Raw genomic sequence first — 25,487 nt, 5'->3', positions numbered from 1 at the left:
TTGTAAAATCTGCCTTTTGTTTGGTTTTATTATTGCTTCCCTCTTCACTCTTGATTCTCTTTTCCTCTCCCCTCCTCTCATGGTCACCCACTCTAATAGGTTTGAGATGGATATGTACAAACCCTTGTCATATAGATAGTGTTGTTTTATGTGGGAGGTATTTCTTAATTTACTTTGATGGTATTACGTTTTGGGCTCATCTTATATCTTACTCTTTTTCTCAATACTGTGTTTTAAGAAATCTGTGTTTCAAAAAAACATGTTTATTGCTTCTAACTGCTATAAAATATGCCACAGAATACATCTGCTCCATCCTAGTTATTTATTTCCTTCATGATGACCACCAAACTCCACACCCCACTGATTAAATTTTATCCTTTTTTTCAGAATTTAAATTACATAGAGGCAGGGCTTTCTGTGTGTCTTATTTATTGCTGTATCCCCAGCACTTGGAAGAGTGCCTGGCACATAGTAGAGGTTCGGGAAAATTTTTGTTGAATCAGTGAATTAACTTATTTGCATTTTTTCACATCTTTATTGGTGTATAATTGCTTTACAATGTTGTGTTAGTTTCTGCTGTACAACAGAGTGAATCAGCTATATGTATACATATATCCCCAAATCCCCTCCCTCCCATCCTCCCTATCCCACCCCTCTAGGTGGTCACAAAGCATCGAGCTGATCTCCCTGTGCTATGCAGCTGTTTCCCACTAGCCATCCATTTTACATTTGGTAGTGTATATATGTCAGTGCTACTCTCTCACTTCATCGCAGCTTCCCCTTCCCCCACTGTGTCCTCAAGTCCATTCTCTACATCTGGGTCTTTATTCCAGCCCTGCCACTAGGTTCATCAGTACCACTTTTTTAGATTCCATATATATGCGTTAGCATACGGTTTTTGTTTTTCTCTTTCTGACTTATTCATTCTGTATGACACACTCTAGGTCCATCCACCTCACTACAAATAACTAAATTTCATTACTTTTTATGGCTGAGTAATATTCCATTGTATATATGTGCCACATCTTCTTTATCCTTTCATCTGTTGATGGACATTTAGGTTGCTTCCATGTCCTAGCTATTGTAAACAGTGCTGCAGTGAACATTATGGTACATGTATCTTTTGAATTATGGTTTTCTCAGGGTATATGCCCAGTAGTGGGATTGCTGGTTCATATGGTAGTTATATTTTTAGTTTTTTAAGGAACCTCCATACTGTTCTCCATAATGGCTGTATCACTTAACATTCCCACCAATAGTGCAGGAGGGTTCCCTTTTCTCCACACCCTCTCCAGCATTTATTGTTTCTAGATTTTTTGATGATGGCCATTCTGACCAGTATGAGGTGATACCTCATTGTGGTTTTGATTTATATTTCTCTAATGATTAGTGATGTTCAGCATCTTTTCGTGTGTTTGTTGGCCATCTGTATGTCTTCTTTGGAGAAATGTCTATTTAGGTCTTCGGCCCATTTTTGGATTGGGTTGTTTTTTGATATTGAGCTGCATGAGCTGCTTGTAAATTTGGGAGATTAATCCTTTGTAAGTGGCTTTGTTTGCAAATATTTTCTCCCATTCTGAGGGTTGTCTTTTCATCTTGTTTATGGTTTCCTTTGCTGTGCAAAGCTGTCAAGTTTCATTAGGTCCTATTTGTTTATTTTTGTGTTTTTATTTCCATTTCTCTAGCAGGTGGGTCAAAAAGGATCTTGCTGTGATTTATGACACAGAGTGTTCTGCCTATGTTTTCTTCTAAGGGTTTTATTGTGTCTGGCCTTACATTTAGGTCTTTATTCCATTTTGAGTTTATTTTTGTGTATGGTGTTAGGGAGTGTTCTAATTTCACTCTTTTACGTGTAGCTGTCCAGTTTTCCCAGCATCACTTATTGAAGAGGCTGTCTTTTCTCCATTATATATCCTTCACTCCTTCATCAAAGATAAGGTGACCATATGTGCGTGGGTTTGTCTCTGTGCTTTCTATCCTGTTCCATTGATCTATATTTCTGTTTTTGTGCCAGTACCATACTGTCTTGATTACTGTAGCTTTGTAGTATAGTCTGAAGTCAGGGAGCCTGATTCCTCCAGCTCCGTTTTTCTCTCTCAAGATTGCTTTGGCTATTTGGGTTTTTTTGTGCTTCCATACAAATTGTAAAATTTCTTGTTCTAGTTCTGTGAAAAATGCCATTGGTAATTTGATAGGGACTGCATTGAACCTGTAGATTGCTTTGGGTAGTATAGTCATTTTCACAATATTGATTCTTCCAGTCCAGGAGCATGGTATATCTCTCCATCTGTTTATGTCATCTTTGATTTCTTTCATCAGTGTTATATAGTTTTCTAACTACAGGTCTTTTGCCTCCTTGGGTAGGTTTATTCCTAGGTATTTTATTCTTTTTGTTGTGATGGTAAATGGGATTGTTTACTAATTTCTCTTTCCGATCTTTTGTCGATAGCGTATGAGAATGCAAGAGATTTCTGTGCATTATTTTTGTATTATGCAACCTCCAAATTCATTGATTAGTTCTAGTAGTTTTCTGGTGGCATCTTTAGGATTTTCTATGTATAGTATCATGTCATCTGCAAACAGTGACAGTTTGACTTCTTCTTTTCTAATTTGTATTCCTTTTATTTCTTTTTCTTCTCTGTTTGCCGTGACTAGGACTTACAATACTATGTTGAATAATAGTGGAGAGAGTGGACATCCTTGTCTTGTTCCTGATCTTAGAGGAAATGCTTTCAGTTTTTCACCATTGAGCATGATGTTTGCTGTGGGTTTGTCATATATGGCTTTTATTATGTTGACGTAGGCTCTCTCTGTGCCCACTTTCTGGAGAGTTTTTGTCATAAATCATGTTGAATTTTGTCAGAAGCATTTTCTGCATCTATTGAGATGATCATATGGTTTTTATTCTTTAATTTGTTAATATGGGGTATCACATTGATTGTTTTGCATATATTGAAAAATCCTTGCATCCCTGGGATAAATCCCACTTGATCCTGGTATATGATCTTTTTAATATGTTGTTGGATTCTGTTTGCTAGTGTTTTGTTGAGGATTTTTGCGTCTATATTCACCAGTGATATTGGTCTGTAATTTTCTTTCTTTGTGACATCCTTGTCTGGTTTTGGTATCAGGGTGATGGTGGCCTCGTAGAACGGGTTTGGGAATGTTCCTTCCTCTGAAATTTTTTGGAAGAGTTTGAGAAGCATAGGTGTTAACTCTTCTTTAAATGTTTGATAGAATTCGCCTGTGAAGCCATCTGGTCCTGGGCTTTTGTTTGTTGGAAGATTTTTAATTACAGTTTCAATTTCATTTCCTGTGATTGGTCTGTTTATATTTTCTAATTTTTCCTGGTTCAATCTTGGAAAGTTGTACCTTTCCAAGAATTCGTCCATTTCTTCCAGGTTGTCCACTTTATTGGCATATAGTTGCTTGTAGTAGTCTTTTATGATCCTTTGTATTTCTGCAGTGTTAGTTGTAATCTCTCCTTTTTTATTTCGAATTTTATTGATTCAGTCCTCTCCCTTTTTTTCTTGATGAGTCTGGCTAAAGGTTTATAAATTTTGTTTATCTTCTCAAATAACCAACTTTTAGGTTTATTGACCTTTGCTATTGTTTTCTTCGTTTCTATTTCATTTATTTCTTCTCTGAGCTTTATGATTTCTTACCTTCTACTAACTTTGGGTTTTCTTTGTTCTTCTTTTTCTAGGTTAGATTGTTTATTTGAGATTTTTCTTGTTTCTTGAGGTGAGCTTGAATTGCTATAAACTTCCCTCCTAGAACTGCTTTTGCTGTGTCCTGTAGGTTTTGGATCGTCGTGTTTTTGTTATCATTTGTTTCTAGTATTTTTTTAATTTCTTCTTTGAATTCTTCAGTGATCTTGGTTATTTAGCAGCATACTGCTTAGCCTTCATTTGTTTGTGTTTTTTCCAGTTTTTTTTCCTGTAATTGATTTCTAATCTCATAGCACTGTGGTCAGAAAAGATGCTTGATAAAATTTCAGTTTTCTTAAATTTTCCAAGGCTTAATTTGTGACCCAAGATGTTATTATTCTGGAGAACATTTCATGTGCACTTGAGAAGAAAGTGTATTCTTCTGCTTTCAGGTGGAATGTCTTAAAAATATCAATTAAGTCTATCTGGTCTTTTGTGTCATTTAAAGCTTGTGTTTCCTTATTTATTTTTGTCTGGATGATCTGTCTATTTGTGTAAGTGGAGTGTTAAAGTCTCCCTCTATTATTGTGTTACTGTCGATTTATCCTTTTATGACTGTTAGCATTTGCCTTATATATTGAGTTGCTCCTATGTTTGGTGCATAAATTTTTATAATTGTTATGTTTTCGTCTTGGATTGATCCCTTGATCATTATAGTGTCCTTCCTTATCTCTTGTAACAGTCTTTAAAGTCTATTTTATCTGATATGAGTATTGCTACTCCAGCTTTCTTTTGATTTCCATTTGCATGGAATATCTTTTTCCATCCCCTTACTTTCAGTCTGTATGTGTCCCTAGGTTTGAAGTGGGTTTCTTGTAGACAGCATGTATACGGGTCTTGTTTTTGTATCCATTCAGCCAGTCTGTGTCTTTTGGTTGGAGCATTTAATTCATTTACATTCAAGGTGATTATTGATATGTATATTCCTATTACCATTTTCTTAATTGATTTGGGTTCGTTTTTGTGGGTCTTCTTCTTCTCTTGTGTTTCCCACTTAGAGAAATTCCTTTAGCATTTGTTGTAAAGCTGGTTTGGTGGTGCTGAATTCTCCTAGCTTTTGCTTGTCTTTGAAGCTTTTGATTTCTCCATTGAATCTGAATGAGATCCTTGCTGTGTAGAGTGATCTTGGTTGTAGGTTCTTCCCTTTCATCACTTTAAATATATCCTGCCACTCCCCTGTAGAGTTTCTGCTGAGAAATCAGCTGATAACCTTATGGGGATTCCCTTGTATGTTATTTTTTGCTTTTCCCTTGCTGCTTTTAATACTTTGCTTTGAATTTAATTTTTGTTAGTTTGATTAATATGTGTCTTGGTGTGGTTCTCCTAGGGTTTATCCTGTATGTGACTCTCTGAGCTTCCTGGACTTGAATGGCTATTTCCTTTCCCATGTTGGGAAAGTTTTCAAGTATAATCTCTTCAAATATTTTCTCAGGTTCTTTCTCTTTCTCTTCTTATTTTGGGACCTCTAAAATTTGAATGCTGGTGCATTTAATGTTGTCCCAGAGGTTTCTGAGACCATCCTCAATTCTTTTCATTCTTTTTTCTTTATTCTGCTCTGCGGCGGTCATTTCCACCATTTTATCTTCCAGCTCACTTATCCATTTTTCTGCCTCAGTTTTTCTGTTACTGATTCCTTCTAGAGTATCTTTAATTTCATTTATTGTGTTGTTCATCATGTTTGTTTGCTCTTTAGTTCTTCTAGGTCCTTGTTAAACGTTTCTTGTATTTTCTCCATTCTGTTTCCAAGATTTTGGATCATCTTTACTATTATTTTTCTGAATTCTTTTTCAGGTAGGTTGCCTATTTCATCTTCATTTATTTGGTCTTATAGGTTTTTGCCTTGCTCCTTCGTCTGTTACATATTTTTTTGTCTTTTCTTTTTTTTTTTGATGGCTGGGGCTGTGTTCCTGTCTTACTGGTTGTTTGGCCTGAGGCGTCCAGCCCTTGAGTTTTCAGGCTGCTGGGTAGAGCTGGGTTTAGTGCTGAGTTGAGGACCTCTGGGAGCCCTCACCCTGATTAGTATTCCCTGACGTCTGAGGTTCTCTATTAGTCCAGTGGTTTGGACTTGGCACTCCTACCACAGGAGCTCAGGCCCAATCCCCAGCCTGGGAGCCAAGATTCCGCAAGTTGTGTGGTGCAGCAAAAGAAAAGAAAGGAGCAACACAATAACAAAGAATAAAAAATAAAATAAAATTAGAAAGATAAAAAATATATTAGGAAAAATAAACATATAATTGAAACAACTGCAACAAGGTAAAACAAAATCACAACAGGAAAAAGAGAAAAGAAAAGAAAAAGGGAGGGGAAACAAGCCAATAGGAGCAGAACAATAACAAAGTATAAAGAATAAAATAGAACTAGAAAAATAAAAGATTTATTAGAAAAAATAAAAATATAAATGAATCAACAACGACAAGGTAAAACAGAACCCCAACCTAAAGGAAGAAAATAAAAAGGCTGGAAAAGGCCTTGGCTATTGGGGATGGAGCTTAGGCAGGGGTGGGGGTGGGGTGGAACTTAGGCAGGGGTGAGATTTAGGGTAGGGTGGGGCCTAGGCGGGGGTGATGTTTAAGCACAGGGCGGGGCCTAGGGTTAGGACCTGCATGGATGGGGAGGCAGCATGTTCAGAGGCGGGCCCGGAGTGTGGAGTTCCAGAGTTTGGAGTATGGCCCTGGGTGAGGGTGTGTGGGTGGGGTTTAGGCCCAGTGTGGTTGGAGGGGGTCTCATAGTGTGGCGTGTAGAGGTGGGGCCCTGGGTGGGAGTGTAGAGGCGGGGCTTGGGCTCTGTGCAGTAGGAGGGAGGCTCCAAGAGCAGAGGATTAGGCCTGGGAGCCCAACAGGTTCCCCAGTGCCTAAGTGGGTGGGGACAGCACTGGCCAGGCTCCCGTCCATTCCTCTGCTCCCAGAGGGTCTCCCCTGTCGCTGCTGGACCCCAACCGTGGGTGGGTCCCACCGGGTGTAGGAACTCCTCTCCTCCCCCAGCCACCCCTTAGGGGTGCTGGTCCTGTAGGTCCAGCCTTTACTTTTGCTCCACTTCCCTCCCCCCACTCCCTCAGGACCTGTGTGGCTGGAGGGGGCCTTAGTGGGCAGATGATCAGGCCCGGGATCTCAGCAGGCTCCCGGGGGCCCAAGAGTGCAGTGGAAATGCTGGCCATGCTCCCTTCTGATCTCTACCCTCCCAATGGTTCCCCCCTTCCCCCTCTGGGATTGGGATCCCTTCCCCTCCCCCAGCTGCCCCTCAGGGGTGCCGGTCTGTCTCGCCTCCACTTCTCCTCACCACCTTGCTCCGCCTCCATGTCCTACCCAGTCGTTGGGTGTTCCTTCCGTCCACTTAGGTGTTCATGGTCTCCCATCGGTGCCTGGTATGTGTCCTAATTGTGCAGAGATGAGAATTCCACATCCTCCTTGTCCGCCATCTTTATTCTGCCCCCTACTCGTTTGCATTTGGTTAACATGTGGAATAGAGAGAGAAATTAAAACTGCTTAAGTGTTAACTTCCTTGGAATATTCTACCCTGAATTCCCAGCCTAGGTTAAGTTTTCTTGTATACTTACTGTATCTTGGACTTTTCTATGGAAGCAACAATTACAGTTGTAATTGTGATTGTTTTGCTTTCTTGATTAACTTTCCTGCTTTGCTCTTTTGCTATCTAACACAGACAGTTAACTTCACTATGCTTTTACTCTGTCATTTGGCAGTCTCTGCCATGGGTTCTCACTGGCAAGGGATTATTGGCGATGGGAGATAGTGGTGGCAATAGCAGTGATTTTGGGAGTGAGAGAATCCTAAAATCTCCATTGGCATCAGCCCCGAGTCTTGCCAAATAAGTAATTAATCACTATGTAAATATAGCCTTAATGTAAGTTCTCCAGTTCCTTTCCCACTGCCTTTTCCCCACCAGACTGCTTTCCTAAACCGATTCTATATAGAAATTTTGGAAGAGCCTCTGACTGAGGCTAATAAATATTGATCATATAGTTCCCAAATGTCATCATTGAGGCAGAGCATTGTGCTTTTCTCTATCCTTTTAAGTATAATTTTGAGACTTCTTTATTCTATGAAGTCTGTTTGAACAGAGGGAATGTGGGTGAGGGAGGGGAGATGTCAGGAAAAAAGTGAACATGATGTTCACAAGAAAGATTTTAGCGATGTTTACAAATATTAAAATTATTAAAATGCTCAGAAGGTTATATCTGAGAAGAATTATCCCTTGAATTATCCTCAGTGTCCTTGCTTGCTGTAGAAAAATGTATGGATTTATGTAATGGGAGAAATGGCTCAATTTGTGGCTAGAACCTAATCAATGCAGTAACGTACTCAACAAGGCTGAGTGTAATCTTCACTTCTCCCACTAAACTGTAATTTATCAAAAATAAATTTAAGATCCGTATTGCTACGTATCACCCACTAGTGCAGGGTTAATTATATAAACTTCAAAACATGCTAGCAGATAAATTAGTAGCTGGCATAAAATCTAATGGCAAAAAAATATGCTCACAGGCTGACAATTTCTGGTAGTCGGGAGTACATAGAAAATGTAGTTTAAACATTCATTTTCTAGTTTAAACACTAATTGGTTAGTAGTTTGATCACAGACATTGATATTTTTGACCTCATTGACTTCACTGTATCTCGACATGTTAAAAATGCTGGGGAAAAATAAGTGCATAAAATAGAAGTTAAACTTTGAAAATGTTCTGTTGTCTTGAAAGCTCAATTAGCAGTGAAATGTCAGTTTTATAGTGTGAGCTTTTTAGGAACTAGTTTTGTAGCAAAGTGACATTCACTTTCAAGTAGAAATCATGCAGTATCTGACAGTAGTTTTTCACTTGGTTCTCTTTTAAATGTTATTAGATCTGTTTTCCTCCTTCCCTCCCTCCCTCCCTCCCTCTCTTTCTTTCGCTTTTTTTTTTTGGGGTGGGGGGAGGGAGGCTAGACTTGAGGGATCAAGCAGAAATGTACTCTACGTTTATAATATTTAGAAAGTGTGAGTGTATGTGTGTGTGACTATTAAGATGTCTTATTTAAAATTTTAATGGCATATCTCATTTCTTCTCTTTTCCTTTCTTTCTGAGCTATTTCACCTCAGGGCATCATTTAAAACTATTCTTTTAAAAATGTTTTTTATGGAAGTTAAAGGAAGAAAAAGTTATATTCTTTGTGATCTGTGAGAAAGATTCAGAATTCTCAGGATATGGTGAATCAGAAGGATCCATCTGAGTCCAGAGTTGCTGTGGTCAAGTGGAATCTATATGTTGGGCAACAGCTCTGGGCATGTGCTAATCTGCCTCACAGACTCCCTCTTCCCTACCCCAGAGGACCCTCCTAGACCTTCACCTGCTTACTGTCCCCCCTCCCCAGCCACGCACACCTCCTGATTCAAAAAGGTTTGTTATCTTCTAATATTCACCCCACTTCAAGCCTCCATGGTTATTATAAAGGTTGGACTACCCCTTACCTTTACAATACCTACACCTCCTGCTGCACTTAAGAGTTCTTCTAAAATTGATTTTACCTATATAAAATGTTAAATGATGGGTATTTTCCTTAATCTGATAATTATGAGAGAAAATTTATTATTTATGAGTGTTGCTCCTTAGGTAAGTATATTTATTTTCTAAACTTCCATTTTCCATCATGAATATGAAGTTGATAATTTAAAATTTAAGACCAATTTTAGACAGATTTTCAACTAACAGGGACTATTGAAAAGGGCTATCACACAGCTCATTAAAATTTCTGATTTAGGTCTTCAAATATATTTTCAGACTCAGCTTCAGAAATTTTTAAAGGAAGGAGATTTTTAACATTGTATAGTCTACTGGTTTTCAAAATTTGTGGAGGAAAGTAGGAACAAATCCTATTTTCGAATAAATTCCTACAGAGGAGTAAAGCAGAGCTACCTTGGCAATGAATGGTCCCCGTGGTCCTCTCCCTTTTGTTCTCCTCTGTGGAACCACAAGGCTTTATTAAACACCATTTTAAAACCAGTGAATGTGTCCAGATTCATTTCTGTTTTGAATCATAAATATTTCCTTTTGTTTAACATTCCATTGTCACACTGGAGTCCTCTGCAAAATAACTGAGATCTGGTCTTCCCTGGGTGGGAGAGCTAGTTTTGTAGGCTCCTACCAAGGCCAGTTTTATTCCACCTTCTTCTTTTCCTGCATCTGCAAGCTCTCAGCAAGTCTAACAAGATGCCCATTAATAACTCTTAAATTTATCCTTTCTTTTCTATTTCTTCAGCTACTGTCAGTATTCTAACCAGTCTTCCTGTTTCTGGTTTCTTTCCAATGCAGATGTTTCTGTATCAGGGATAGACTAAATTTGTCACAAGTAAGTAGTAAATGTAAAGTCCTCAGTTTCCTTAACAGCAAATAAAACTGTTACACACCATCCATAAGACAAAGGAGCATTGAGTGGATGAGCCTTCATACTGCTGTTAAACATTCTGAATAGGATATTGGTCCTTCCTCTAGCAAATTCCATCACAAAGGGTGTTCAGTTTTCCGAACATCTTCAAAAAGACATGGGCTAAGTGAGAAAAATAGTGATTTTAGAGGCATAGATTCTGTTATGAGCTGAAGTGTTTCTCCCCAAATTCATGTATTGAGGCTTTAACCCCCAGTACACCTCAGATTATGACTGTCTTTGGAGATAGAGCATTTAAAGAGATAATTAAGACTAAATGAGGTCTTATGGGTGGGACCTAATACAATATGCCTGGTGTCCTTATAAGATGAGAGAAAGACCCCAGGGATCCATGCAGAGAAAAGGCCATGTGAGGACACAAGAAGAAGGCACCATCTGCAAGCCAAGGAGAGAGGCCTCAGGAGAAAGCAACTCTGCCTACACCTTGATCTAAAACTTCCAGTCTCCAGAACTGGAAAAAAGTAAGTTTTTGTTGTTAAGGCATTCAGTCTGTGGTATATTGTTATGGCAGCCCTGGCAAACTAGTAGTGAATCTGAGTAAAGGCTGCATTTCTTTGTTATTGTAAAAAAAAGTTCATTCATTTTGAAAAGGCTATATATAATTCTAAAATTTGATTCAGAAAATAACTAAATGCTGCTGTTTCAGAGTGACTTTAACATTCATCATGCTTATCCCCTGCTTAATGCCTGCCAAGTAGGGATGACAAAAACCTTGACACTTCTTCATGCATTCTCTTCCCCACCCATCATAAACACTGTTAATCAAACAATTTTCTCTTTCCAACTGAGCCCATAAACACTTCTTAATCCTTTAAGAAATACTTAAGCATAAATTAAACATTATAAAAATAGGTAAGTCCTCTTTGTACCTCAGGTTAAGGTATCAGAGCAATTCCTCAAACAGATACTTAACTCCCGAGTTTATCCCAGGTTTATAAAATATTAGCACTCAAATAGATCTTGGGGCTTAACAGTACAAACCTTTAATTTTTTTTTAGCATACATGTTATAAATATTTAGAAGCATTTGCATACTGCTTATTTGGAACATTTTAATCTTGCCTGGTTCTCAAGCTCTCTCAAGCTTTATCACCTTTCCTTTAATCTGTAATAACATATATTTATGGAGAATTTAGCCGTCTCTCTTGTTCTTCATAATCTCTATTTTTCACTCCTACCTGGAGTGAGTCAGAAGGCATATTTCACTGTAAATTTACTCATTTTTTGCCATCAGTGTCTGAGTTATAGCAGGAGTTATCTTGTATAAATACATGTATGTTATATAAATTCTTTGACTATGAAAATTCACAATTTTATTAACTTCTTATTTTTTCTCAATTCCTCTTGAGTGTGCTTTCAACGGACTTACCCTAGTACTACTGTACCACTGCAGAAAAGTTATATGCAGAGTTAGCAACAAAGACCATTCTAGGAGCATCTGAATACGTTTTAAATACAATTGTTTAATTGTCATAACATACGATGAGGACTGGCCACCAAAGGGAAACTCAGTTTCTAAAGGGCGCCTATCATTTTTGAAAATGTAAAAAAGAATAGTGTTAAACTGTCAGAAGGTTAATGACTTCATCTTAATGATTTTGATAAATGGCAAGTATTTCATTGATGTTATATAGACACAATAAATTTTAAAGCACCTTATAGTTACCTTGCCTTTTTACCCCCAAGGAAATCTAGCAGGACTTCCTGTTTCAAAAAGAAATTCTTTAAGATAATTTAGCTGATATTCCCTCATGTATGAAACATATCCATTGCATAGATAACTGATGAATTGATCTAACTTTATCAGCAAAATTAAATTTTCTCTTTTATCTAGGTAGGTGTTTTAAAGATTCCTGTGTGAAAACCTCAGCTAATGAGTAGTCTGTATAATAGTTTGCTTTATTAGATGATTATTTTCAAGTTAATTCCTGCTTGGAGAGCCATATATTTTTTCCTTTCATAGAGAAAACCATTATGTTTAAAATAATCCAGAAAGACATGAGAGATCAACAAATAGCAACATAGAGTCTTAAATTAGACACATATCCCCCAAAAGAAAAACAAAAAAACAACCCCCAGTAGTATTAAAGTCTTAAGTCTGAATATCACTAAGTATCACTTATTCCAACTCTTTTATTTGACAGAAAACTGGTTGGAGGTAAAGTCAAGGGTAGAAGCCAGATCTGTCATTTTTGCATGATTTTATACCTTGCCTCTTTTTACCGTATGCCTTCTTTATGGTCAGACATTTGGGGGTTAGATATTTTCAGGATGAATGGTCTATTAACATCTTGTCCTGGTTTCATTTGCATGCAATGGAAAGTTGTAGACTTTGGAGTTTTAATCTCTAACATGTTATCTGGTGATTTAAGATTGAGTGACAAAAAATGTAGCTCATGTAACTGTGGCCTTTGAGGTTTAGCCCTTCTCAGACTGTGTTGATCTTCGGCAAGGTCCAGGGAAAATGCCATCTGGAGCCTTGTCTGGGTTCTGATTGATTGAATTTCAATTAAAAAAGGTTTTCAGACATTTCTGGGTGAAGGAAAGGAAGGCTGGGAAAATTTTCTTTGAGTTGGGAAATTACTGCAATTTACTCATATGGTAGGACTAGCCAGTAATCATTTGAATATGAACAAAATTGAAAATTAATCATGTTGCTGAAACGTAAACTGTTTTTATTTCAGTTTGTGTGAGAAGTTTCAGGAGAAGGCTGACAGGGAAATGGGATCTGGAATTCAGGGGACAGGGTTGGCCACTAAGGAGCTGTCCACCTTGGAAGTCACTTCACATCTCTAATGTTATCTCATTGTAAATTAGGGGTACCAATAATAGGTAACTTTTAGTGAATGGTTACTATGTGCCAGGCATCGTTCAGAACTGTTTTACATGTATTAACTCATTTAAACTTCATAAAAAGTGATTATTATTATAATACCTCCACCACTTCCTAAATGAGGAAAATTCAAGCAACAAAGAGGTCAGATAACTTGCGCAAAGTGGCACAGTGAGTTGGAGAAGAGACAAGATGCAAGCCTAAATGATCTAGCTCCAAAGCCTATGCTGAAACCGTATATTGTACGCTCTTGCTGTTCTATAAAGTGGGGCTCTTGGAACATTCTTGTATTAGGCGCATCTCATGTTAATCAATTTTAATTTAATCAACTTAATCAACAACTTTGTTGTTCCTAACCGAGAAATTAGTTTGGATTTAAACATTTTGAATTCTGTTCATTGAACTTTTTTATGTTTCCAGTGCTTATTTATGTACTGAACAGTCAAATGGCATCATTTCAATACCCTTCATCTCTGGACAGAACTCCTTCCAAAATGGATTGATGCATCTCTCCATTTCTGAGCATTTAGGAGTCTTTCAAACACCTTTTCTGATTAAAAAAAAAGTCCATCTGTCTTTCAGATGACACAAATATTTCCTATACACAAAATCACCTTCTAAAAATACCCCTAAAAGAATTTTACACTGATTTTAGAAGGTTTGTTGTTGACAGCAATTACTAGTCATGATGCCTTTGAGGATGGCAAAGAAAGCACCTTTTCAATTTTTGCAAAGATTCTCACTTTTCTAATTTTTTAATGCTTTTCGGTCTGCAAGTATTTGGGTCTGGGTTTGTGGTTTCTCTGCCTTCAAGTCACAGGATACAAATTCTGTGTGCATTGCCCATGATAAATTTAGCAGATATTTGTGTAAATGTCATGTTACATGTAAAGTGACAAGAATTTCACTATAATTTGTTATGAGGTGAAGCATTAATTAAGGGATATACATACATATGAGTTGAGGGAAAACATTTTGCTGTCAGTTTGGAAAGTGACTGTAATGAACATTGTTGGCATTTTTGTGACCGATAAAAGCTATATAAAGCTTTACCAAAAAAATCTACTGAGGTCAGCAGCAGCAAAGCATTAACTAATGGGTACTTAAACTACTTGCAAAATGAATCATATTAAAGCTTCAGAAGAATAAATCACTATTTACTGATGCAGAAGAGATTACATGATTATTGTAAGCCACAGCATATGAGAATGTAATATCATTCATAAAATAGACCTATTTACTGCAAGTTGTTACTTTTGATTCACATTCTTTTTTAATTAGTAGAACAAATGTTAATGGCAAAAAGCCTGGACACCCAGGAAGAGAAAAGTATTCATTCTACAGAGCTGAACTGGGGATTCAAAGCACTAAAAATTATTTTATGTTTAGTACAGCCTTTCCCCAAATAAAAGTTAGTACCCTTTAAAATGTGACACTTGTCTAATGCTCTTAGACTGTTCTTGTCAGAAATTTAGAGACTCTGATTTGAATCAAATATTTATAGGAAAACGCCAGTAGGGTAATGATGAAATGGGCTGACCCCATTGGGTTGAATAATACCTTCTCAGTTAGTCTTGGCCTTGCAACTGAGAGTAAGCTGTCCTCTGAGGTGAGCATCCTGTTTCTTGGTCATCCCTGGATCTTTAGCATCATTAAATTCTCAAAAATAGGGACTGAAGAAATTTGAGTATCTGTTCCATCATCCATGGATCTTCTCTTCTCTATATCATTGTCTCTGATTTTTTTTTTTTTTAGGCCTGCTAGTGTGGTACTTTGGTTTTTTGTCTCTACATCCTTCCAAATTTGGCAGGTTAACCTCCACGTACAGGTTCAGCTGTTCATACTTTAGAACCAGTCTTGACCTTAGGATTGATGTAAGAATGTGGTGAAGAGTGGTAATAACGTATCCTACTTAAAAACTTAGATGCCTAAAATTGAAACGAGATTATTGTGGTTCTACTCTGACTATGGTGATCCAGTCTTCTGGAACTTGAGTTCCTCTTCCTAGTTTTCATTCTTCTGGAAAGAACCATTTTCTCTTCTGTTTCTATCACTAGGTATCAAGGCCTTGAGTCTAGTCATTCCAGTTGTCCAGATCATGGTCATAAATATCTCTTCCACAGATATGTGTTACTGGTAATGATTCCCACCCTATTTTGAGTATAGCATTTTCCTTTCCTTGCCTTATCTTTCCTGTCTAGACTGTAGACTCTCTCAGAGTAACAGATGTATGTGCTCTGTCCAACTGGAAAATATTGGTCAGAAGTTTACCAAATCCATTTCTTCTGCCCGGGTCCACAACTAAACTATTCTTCGTAGATCTTCATATTTGGGTGAGACAGCGAGACTAGTTCAGCGGACAAAACTTAAGCAAAAGTGAGGTGCTGTATTCACTTTGAGCCAATTAAGAGCAGATGTGCATTCTCTAAGCCCTCTCTCTATCTCTCTGTCTCTGTCTCCATCTCCTTCTCTCTCTCTCTCTGGTCTGTCTGCACGCACACACCTGACTAATTGATGCTATACTGATTGTGAAAACACGTGTTGAAGAGGGTGGAGCTAAAACAAGGTTCCTTTGCTGAATGACTACATATGGCAGAAACCCTGTTGTAAATCTGCATTGGAATATGGCATGTTAAGCCACAGAAATTTTGGCTTTTTTTTTTTTTTTAGTGACAAACCTATTTTAATTTATTCATAAGAGGGCTGTGGCCATCATAAAAATTGAAAATACATGGTAATGGCCATAATTTGGTATCAGAATTCAGAGAAATGGATGTTGAAGGCTGGAAATATGGCAATTCATATCATGTACTGACAACACATGTGGTAAGACTATATAACCTGCCATACTGGGAGGCAGACCTTATGCCTGATCAGTTAGCAGTCCTAGGGGAAGTGCATTGAAATAATAAAATTGTTAAGAGTATGTTGGCTAATATTAATTGTGGTTGCCAAAGATAAGGGTGACCTCAGAAAAGAATTGACCAACCTGTAAGCATAAATGAATGGAAATAGAGAAAGAGAATTGACTGTGGCTCTAAAACAATTGGAGATAAAATTTGATGCCAAATGTGACTGAAAAAGAAACCTACTGAAAATAGTCTTCCTAGTCAAGCCTGATAGCCTCAAGGAAGTGGCCCTTAAGGTTGGAGTGGCCTGTTAGCAAAAAAAAAAACAAATAAAAACATCAGATTTGGGAACTATGTCCATGAAAGAACTTGGGGTAAGTTTGCTGTACATCATGCTAATTGGAGACAAATAATTAAGAAGCCTCAATGAGCAATAAGCCAGGACTGAAATTCTCTTACTAAATTTTAACTGAAACTAAAGTTTAACTAAAACTCAACTATTGGAACTTAAACCTACAATGAGCAGAATGTGAGTTCCCAAAGCTTTTCTGTCTCCAGAGTGGGCAGAATATCCAAACCTTATTTAAATGTGGCTGTAAGGATTTTGACCTGGAAAAAACATATTACCCCAACCCAGAAGGCCCAGGATCAAAAGAACAAGGGATGAAGATCTTTCCAAAGAACAGAATCAGATTTGTAATATTTACGCCATAAGATTTCAGAATTGCTGTATACCAATAACTACTTTGTGATTTCTGTTCTTCTCTTTTCTGAATGTAAATGTTTATTGCAGTTGTACTGTCCCAGCTCCACCATTATGCAGCGTCAGAGGGAGGCAGATAATTTCTCTTTCTGGTTCACTAGTCATAAAACTATGAGAAGTAACATGAACAAGTTAAGAAGAACCTTGCATCATCAGGAGTTCTTGAAATTTCAGCTGATTACAATGAACGCTTAGGACTTTACATTTTCCTTGAGAGCGGATGAGTGTGTTCTACATGTGGGATGAAAAGCAAAATGGATATTTCTTGACCACAAAGGAGGATTATGACAGAGATTATGGTATATGTTCACCAAACCCATTTCTTTTTCCTCTTGAGTGTGTTAGTAGACTGTTTCCTAGTCAACTTGCTATAGATAAAGCTATATGACTGCATTCTGGTGGAAAGAATGCGAGCAGAAGTATTACATATAGCCTTTAGATCCAGACCATAAAAATCACCCCTGAGCAATAACTCTCTTCCTCTTTTAGGGCATCCTTGGAGTTTATTTGTTTAAGATGGTGGCATCATAAAATGAAAGGAGCCAAGTTTGTGAAACAGAGTCCTGCCAACACCCATTTCATTAGATTGTGGCATAAGCATTCGATAAGCTTTTATGAAATGACTGAAACTTTAAGTTATTATTTTTTCTAGCAGTTAGCCTATCCTGACTAGTACACCCAATATTTGCAACTTTTTTTTTATGATACACTGCTCTTGGATTTATTTTGCATTTTTTATACATCAAGCTTTTCTATTTTGTTTAATATGTGCTTTAACCAGTATGATAATCCATTCTGCTTTCTTTAGGTTGATTTCATAAATTACCGAATTGAATACTTGGTTTAGTTATTTTTATTCTTTCCTTAAAGTGAAAGCATTTAAATCTGTTAATTTTACTCTGAGTACATTTTACTCTGGTTTTCTGGGTACAGCTTTGGCCACATCCCATAAATTTTGACATATTATTTTATTATATTCTCTTTGTCATTATTTTCCAAAGAGCTCCCAATGAAGTTTTCATTTCCTCACTGATAAAAGGTTTTGGGGAAATATATATATATATATATTTTTGCATGTGGTTCAGTATACTGCTCTTCTGCTTATAGCTGAGGAATTTTGGATAAGTTTTTAAACTTTCTGAACTTCTCTTACATGCTTCATGGTATTGTTGAGGGTGTTAAATGAGAAATTTCAGGTAAAATCATTAACACTATGCTGGTTAGTCATAATCACTAATCAGTAAATATTAGTAAATGCTATGAAATTGCTTTTATTGTAATATTCTGCTAAATTAAAGATAGTGACTATGCCTACAGAGGGAGAGCAGTCCAATTTTCCAGTTGAAACTGGTTCTCTGAACAGCAGGACCAGCAGTGAGAGAAGGACACAGGATCTCTGATTCCAATATAACAACAGCAGGATCTGTCTCCTTTATGTGTGTGTGTGTGTGTGTGTGTGTGTGTGTGAGGGTCTTTTGGTTATCTTCTTGGTGTGTAATAAGCCACCCCAAAACTTAGTGGGCTAAAACAATAACATTTATTTTGCTGACAAATGTGAAATTTGGGCAAGGCCCACTAGGGTGACTCATCTCTGCTCCATACAGTGTCAGCTGGGGCATTGCGAAGTCTGGGGGCTGTAATCATCAGAAGTTTCACTCATTTGTGTAGCTAGTGGTTGGTCGTCCTGGCTGTTGATTGAGATCTTAGCTGGTGCTGTTGGCTGGAACACTAACTTGTGGCCTCTCTGTGTGGTCTAGGCTTCCTCACAAATGTGGTAGCTGAACTCAAAGGGTGAGATACAGAAAGAGACAGAGAGCCAGGTGGAAGCAGTATTGTTTTTTCTAACTTAGCCACAGAAGTCACATAGCATCTCTTCCTCTATATTCTATCTGTTAAAAATCACATACTAAGGAGGTCTAAATTCAAGGGAGGGGGAATAGACCCCACCTTTTGATGAAGGGCCATAAATGTTACATTGTAAGAATACATAGGATGGGATATATCAGTATGGTCATCTTTGGAACGTATCTGCCACACTGGATTTTTTTTTTTTGCTAATTGCGATTTTTATTTCTACCTCCTACTCTGATACTAAGTGAAAATTCTAGTCAGCTTCTGGTTTGAATATTGGCTCTAAGTCTTTATTATTTGTTTTCTTCTAACTCCTCATAGATATTTTAGTGGGAATATTAAAGAAGCTGTATGTTACACTCTTCATCACAGATGACTTAGATCATAGTGGGTGACTTCTGAACATTTTCCCTCATGCATAAACACAGAGCCTGTGAGATAATACCACAAAATTAACCTGGGTTGATCTAAATTTGGTGAAATTACTAAAATATACTTCCTGTGGATAATAATTCCTTCCCCATTTTAATTTAGCCATGTGCCACTGCTTTGTTTATGGTTATAACTTTTAAGGATGGTAGAATATTGGCCCTGGGCTGGAAATGTCATGAAGATTGGAGTAGTGATCTGTGCTTTGAGCAGCCAAACCTAAATCAGTCTTTGAAATATTACTTGGGTTGGCATGATGCAGCGTGGACCAAGGACATTACTGCAAGCCAAAAACTTTTGGAACAGTAGATAAAACTCTGACATTCATACCAGCTGTGACTTTGATTAAGTCACTCTTCCTGCATTTCTGGATATCTGCCTTAGCTTTCTGGCCAGACTGGCTCACTCCCTTTTCAAAACAGGATAGATAGGGAGGGCTGACAAAGTAAGCTATTACTTACTAAATTTATTAAAAACTAAGAACCATATTTGCTAATAATAATAGTTAATATTTATTGAATGCATAGTATAGGCCAGGCACTATGCTGAACATTTTACTTTTATTGTACATAATTTCCTTAAACAAGAAAACTGAGATAGGTATTATTATTACCCTTATTTTAGAGGTATAGAGGCTGAGGCTTAAAAAATTAAATACTTATTCAAGTTCAACAGCTGAGTGGCAGGGCAGGAATTCAAAATGGAGACTTTCTGAATTCAAAGTCTATACTTGCAAACACTTTACTATACTGCAGATATGATGGAGATCTAGTTCAACCCTGCTAATTTCATGATGAAGTCGTTTAGGCCCAGAGGTTCTTTGACCTTCCCAAGGTCACAAAGCTAATTAGTTATTTAGTTAGGCCTTTAGGTACTATGTTGAAATACTCTGATTCTATACACATCATGGCACTGCACAGATTTAAAATTTTATTTAGAAGCTCTGTATCCTAAATATTCACTAAGTCATAATCCAGATAATTAAATATCAGAATTATATTTCTATTTTATGTTCTGGCAATACTGGAGTTCTTATACAATTTTTGCTTGGTAAAAAAGTTCTCTATAACAGATGGGGGCAACATCTCTACATTTTATGTCACAGAGATGTTTTCAGGATTAATGAAATAATGTCTATAAAGGACACAGTGTAAAACACTAAACATTATTTAGATAAACTACAAGATGCCTATCACTGTTGTATTTGTGACTGAGATCATTTCTCGCTATCAGCTGACCACAGTGCAGAAATTCAACAACCACATGACACTCCCCTGCCATCTACCTAAAGTGGTTCTTTCCTTCCTCCGTCAAGCAGTTAGGAGCATAGAGTGTTGTGGTTGTTGGATTTCTGCACTGTGGGTAGCAGAGAGCAAAGAAATGATTGTAGTCACAAATGCAGCAATAGAACAAGCCTTACTGGCATGTTTAATTATTTCCTATAAGACACTACACCAAAGTGCTATGTTGCATTTCCCCACGGACCAACCACAAGCACATTACTGCATAATGAAAATTACCAGGATAAAGCCCAACACAGTGCCATCTGGTGGTTTCCATCTAATAATAAAATAGATGCTATATAATTCCTTTCCCATCTCACTCTAGCTTCTTGGACTGTGGAAGGACAGCTTTGATCATGTGTTCTTGATAAAAAGTTCTCTGTGTTACAGAAAATTTCAGAAGGTAGTTGGTTGTTTTATAGTGAAAAAATTCCCCAAGATTTTTTCAGACTTAAAATAATTTGTGCACTTAATGTGGGGACTGCTTTTAGATTGTAGAAAAGTTCTTTATGTTATCAGATGAGTATCATGTGCATTAGTGTCCTCTCTTACATGATTTTCCCAGCTCAGTTTCACGGACTGTCAGTCCTGGCATGTGTCCTTTTACTAGCACTCCTGAGAATTTCTTTAATTCTTTATAAGCAGGTATATTAACACTTTTCAAAGAAAATAACATTAAAGCTTATTAGTGTGAAACAACTGATAACAGTAATTCAGTGGTTGGTATATAACCACTACATCCCCTAAGACAGCAAACTCCAGGTTTTGAGAGTGGCCAAAACACTGCCCAAGGTGGCTGGCTGGTGACATGGGTGTCATCCTTAATGTACCTGCATCAATTTCAGGCATACTTGCTCCTAATCCTAGGGATGGGAGCCAAGTTAAATCATCTACTTTGTTCTCATTGTTGTGACAGTTCTGAAATCTATACATTGCTTGCCAAATACCTATCTGTTTTGAGAAAAGGATAGAAAGGAATTACACCCTTTTCTTTCAGTCACATTTTCTCTTTCTGTAAAACAATTGTTTCTCTTAGTCACTTCTTTTCCTCTTTCTCTATGCAATATATGTCCTTTTCTTCTGCTTTTTCTTTACCTGAGGGTTATTTCTTGTTTTATTTGGCTATTTCTTCCCAATGCATTTGCAAAAAGTCTCTTGTGCCTTAGCATAACTAGGTATGCACTTGGTTGATTATATCTATTTGCAGTGAAATCAAATATACGGTTTTAAACTTTTATTTTAGCTTTGAATTATACAACATGAAATGAATTTTAACCATTTAAAACCCAGTAATAAAAATAGACAGTGCATTTTTAATCTGTATTCTCCTGTGGTTTAAACTGCTTCTTTGAAGCCTGGAAACTTTGGAAGATTTGTTAACCACCTCATGTCCGCAAGGCTAGTAGGTGCTTCTTAAGGCCAGCTGATATTTTCGAATTCATGGCAGTTTTACATATCTACACCTGAGTCAAAGTAAAGAAAGATTTAAAAAGTCAAAAGAGGAAATATTCTTTTTAATAGCTACTCTGTACTTTTGCCTAAAATGTAAATTTTTATAAAATCTCAAAATGGTGATGAGTTTATTTCAGGACAAAAGAAAAGCAGGGAGGCAGGTTAGATGTTATATTACAAAGGGTCAGCTAGGACAGCAAACTTCTCAAACTCCAGTGTGAGAAGGGCCCAGGGCTATGGAAGTAAAGGTTGGATTGTGAGGAGAGAGGATTATTTCCTACCCCCTGGTACTAGAGGCTTTCACCTTTAGATTTCCTATCATTCCTATATTTTATCCTTTTCTCCCTTTTGGAGCTCAGACCCCTGGCCCAGGGACATGAAACTGAAGTATTTTTACTCTGATAGGAAATATGTCCCTGCCATTCCAAGCTGAGATTCCGAATGCATTTTCTAACAGAAACATTGCAGCATGGCATTTAAGTTTCAGAAAATTCTCAGGACAGAACTTTGCTTCAGCTGTTATAACTATCTGATTGTCTCTAGGGAAAATTCAAACCGAATCCTAAATAAATAACTCGCAACCTAAACTCTCAGAACATAGTCCATGTGGAAGCTAGAGGGTGCTTTTATGTTTAGAAATATCAAAGAAATCCTTGTTGGCTGCTCTCCAAACTCTCTGGAAAATCTTGAACATTCTGAGAAACCCTAGCAGAAGTCGGCGGGAAGCCAGAAGGCATACACTACTGAACTTTTGAACTCTGAAACAGCATCTATTTCCTTAGTTCTGTTTGTTGACTCCTCTTTGATCTCATCTTATTAGAAAGATAATAACCCAACATTTTAGCATATTTAAAATAAACTGCTCCTACAATCCTCCAGGGAGCTCAGCTTAACTTCAGCCTTTCCCCAATCTCTAAAGCTCTTTACTGCAGTGTGCACTCACCTTCATGGAAATTGTTAAGTAATTCTCTCTAACTGGGAGTTTACTTTTCTGAATACTCTCTAGGCAGGGATATTTATATTTCTTTTCATCATTTGAATGTGAATGTATTTTTAATTTTGTGACTATCTTTGAAAATTTACTAATAAAACTAAAAGGACCAAAAGGAATAGATACCCTGCCTACAGTGATGGTGGTGGTGGTGAGGACTGCCTTTTGCCCTCCTGCCATTTGGCCAGGGCCTTACATTCAGAAAGGGTCCCAAATTTATAAGCTTTGCTATAATCTCAAAATGAGAAAATAATATGCAGCTGCATATATAAAATAAAGGATTGAAAGATGATCATCCTTATTTCAAACTTGTGTTTGTTAGCAAACCACATCAGTGTAGCATGCTATGAATTAATATTTATTTCAAAATACTAATCCTGTAATTATCTTTCAAATAGCAAAATATATTGCATTGTAATTTTTGCTTTAAAAGTGTTATTTTTTGATGTAACACTGAAAAATTTAACTGTGGTAATGAACAGTATTAGTAGCATTTCGGGAACTCATTTCCTCTTCCCCCTTCCAAACATCACCCAGATTTCTTTCAGCTCTACTCATCACTCATCTGCTCACTCTACCTTCAATCCAGGAATGGCCTTGGATGGCTTGAACCAGGCAGCATATTTCGTTCTTGTAGCCGCAGTGACTGGTTCAGGGATGAGTATGAACCACCAGTCCTTCCTGGTTGAATTCCAGGACTTTTTCTGAGAGAGCTGTTAGATTCCTTCTCCCAGTAGATTTAAAAAAGGAAATGTGTACCTTATACCATGAGAAGAATGCATCTTAAGAAGGCAGAGAGGAGAAACAAAGAAACTAGATCTGCTGTGTAGATGGTTGAGCAGAGAGAGAAAGGAGGAACAGGGTCCCTCCTTTATCCAATCATAGACATGCCAATCCTGAGGCCAGATGTATCCAAAGAAATTTCCTCTTTGTGATCAACAGTTCTACCCACTTTTGAAAGCGGGTGTGAATTAAATATTATTGGTCATGTAAAGCATCTTAACCTTTTTTCTATAACCCTGCTATTGAATTCTTAAATTTTTAATGTCCATCAATCCTCAAAATGTTGAAGTGGCAAAGTCCTCTCTTAGCTGTTGAGTGGCCTTGACTCAATCTGATGTTTGCCACCCACTGCAGGGTAGTCTGTCTAGTCCAGGGTTTCCAGTGAGTCTGAGGCCTGAGCTGAGAACAACTGTCCCCTGTTTAGGAATGTCTAATGGGTTTAAGAGGTTGTGATATTGAGGACCCAGTATACTTACCCTCTGCTTTACGTTCTTAATTTGATTCCAAAACACAGAATGAAATGCAGAAAGATGTTAACTGAATAGGATATGACCAAGATATAAAAATCTATCATACATTTTATTCCTTTTGGAGAGTCCATCTTAAGTACAAGTTAACTCTAAGCCAGTGGTTCTCAGCCAGGATGATTCTGTCTTCCAGGGGATATTTGGCAACATCTGGAGCCCTTTGTTGGTTGTCACAACTGTGGAAAAGGTGCTACTGGCATCTAGTGGGTTGAGGCCAGGGAGGCTGTTAAGCCTCCGACAGTGCAAAAGACTGCCCCACAGCAAAGAATTACTCAGCCTACAAGGTTAATGGTGCTGAGCTTGAAAAACCCTCTTCTAACCATATAAGGTGGCAAATGAAACTGATGGTCTAGCTGTTGATCCTTTTTTCACTCTTGCTCAGTTTTTTATTTTCTGTCTCTCTGTGTGTGCTGTATGAGCTGGGTGTTTACTGTTATTACAGAGCTTCTTGATTAAGGTTTTGATTTTTCTTTGTTATTGGGGGAAATTGATAACTTTGAAATTTGAAAATTTTTTCTATGATGCAATTAAACAATTTAAAGAAATATTCTGTAACCAAGGGGTAACTGCATTATCCTTAGCTGCTTCTCTCCCTCTCTGTTTATAGTAAGTTTCTAAGTAATAAATGCTTACAAGGCACTACTCATTTTTTTGTTTTGTTTTTTGAGAGATTCAAAGTTGTTTTTTGAAAGATTCAAAGATTAAAATTTTTCTGGCATTCCAGGAGCTCTTAATCTAATGGTGGAAATGGGAAAAACATTCAAATTAATTTAGTACAAGGGAGTACCTGTCATATTTGATAGTGGCATCACAAGAATGCTATTCAAGTACACATGGAAGAGAATCCAGGCATAATTTACAGTTTACCTACTCCTAGGGTAAAAGCTGTTGGGCATATATGGCTACTCTAAAGGGTCCCTCCCCGCTTGTCACCTTCCTCTGGTGGCAGACTTCTTGTGCACCTTGGGGGCTTATCGGCAGCTGCCTGGGGTGAGACTGCCAGCTTTAATCACTCACCTTCCCCTGTGCAAAGACAGGGAGGAGAAAACGCAGCTCAGCAAGGCTGAGAGGGCATGAAATTGTGTTAAGCGACACTCATGACAATGACTGGATTTGCTATTTTAGAGTAAGTGACTAAATGTTTTTTTTTTAAATTGTAATTTTCCTGTGCTGTTAAGTGTAAAGGTGACCGCGCCATGGTGGGCTCTCAGCAATTTGTACTCGACAGCTAATCAGGTTGATTCATTTGGTGAGGTGGGCAGTAAGCTCAGTTATAAAGCCAAATTGGGTTCTTACCTCACTGAGATATAACACTATACATTTATTTTTCTTTTTGAAGGAAAGAAATCTCTGTGCAGACGTTTCAGGAAACGTTGTGAAGACACGAGATTTTATATTTGTATATAAAATCTGTGTATGTATGAAATATAATCATCTGTGGAACAAAACCAGTTCCCTTATTGAGTTTGCTAGCAGCCTTTCAATAAATGATTTAGGCTGCTATCACCAATGGGGAGTCGGAGTTTTTGGTAGGGACCATCCTGAGTTTATTTTAGCTCAATCCCAATGCTAGTGGAGTATAAAGT

General features: G+C 37.5%; 1 long non-coding RNA gene across 2 annotated transcripts in view; it reads left to right on the top strand.

Moving 5' to 3' along the window:
• Positions 1–10,596, top strand: part of LOC307186838 — a 118,117-nt gene extending 107,521 nt beyond the window's left edge. For both annotated transcript variants that reach the window (XR_013828478.1, XR_013828479.1), the window contains one exon: positions 10,449–10,596. This is a non-coding gene — a long non-coding RNA (uncharacterized lncRNA). The remainder of the gene's footprint in view (positions 1–10,448) is intronic.
• The last annotated feature ends 14,891 nt before the right edge of the window (positions 10,597–25,487 follow it).

The sequence above is a fragment of the Stenella coeruleoalba genome (genome assembly GCF_951394435.1).
Source record: "Stenella coeruleoalba genome assembly, chromosome: 5".
Lineage (NCBI taxonomy): Eukaryota > Metazoa > Chordata > Mammalia > Artiodactyla > Delphinidae > Stenella > Stenella coeruleoalba.
This window is presented reverse-complemented; position numbering and strand designations above follow the sequence as displayed.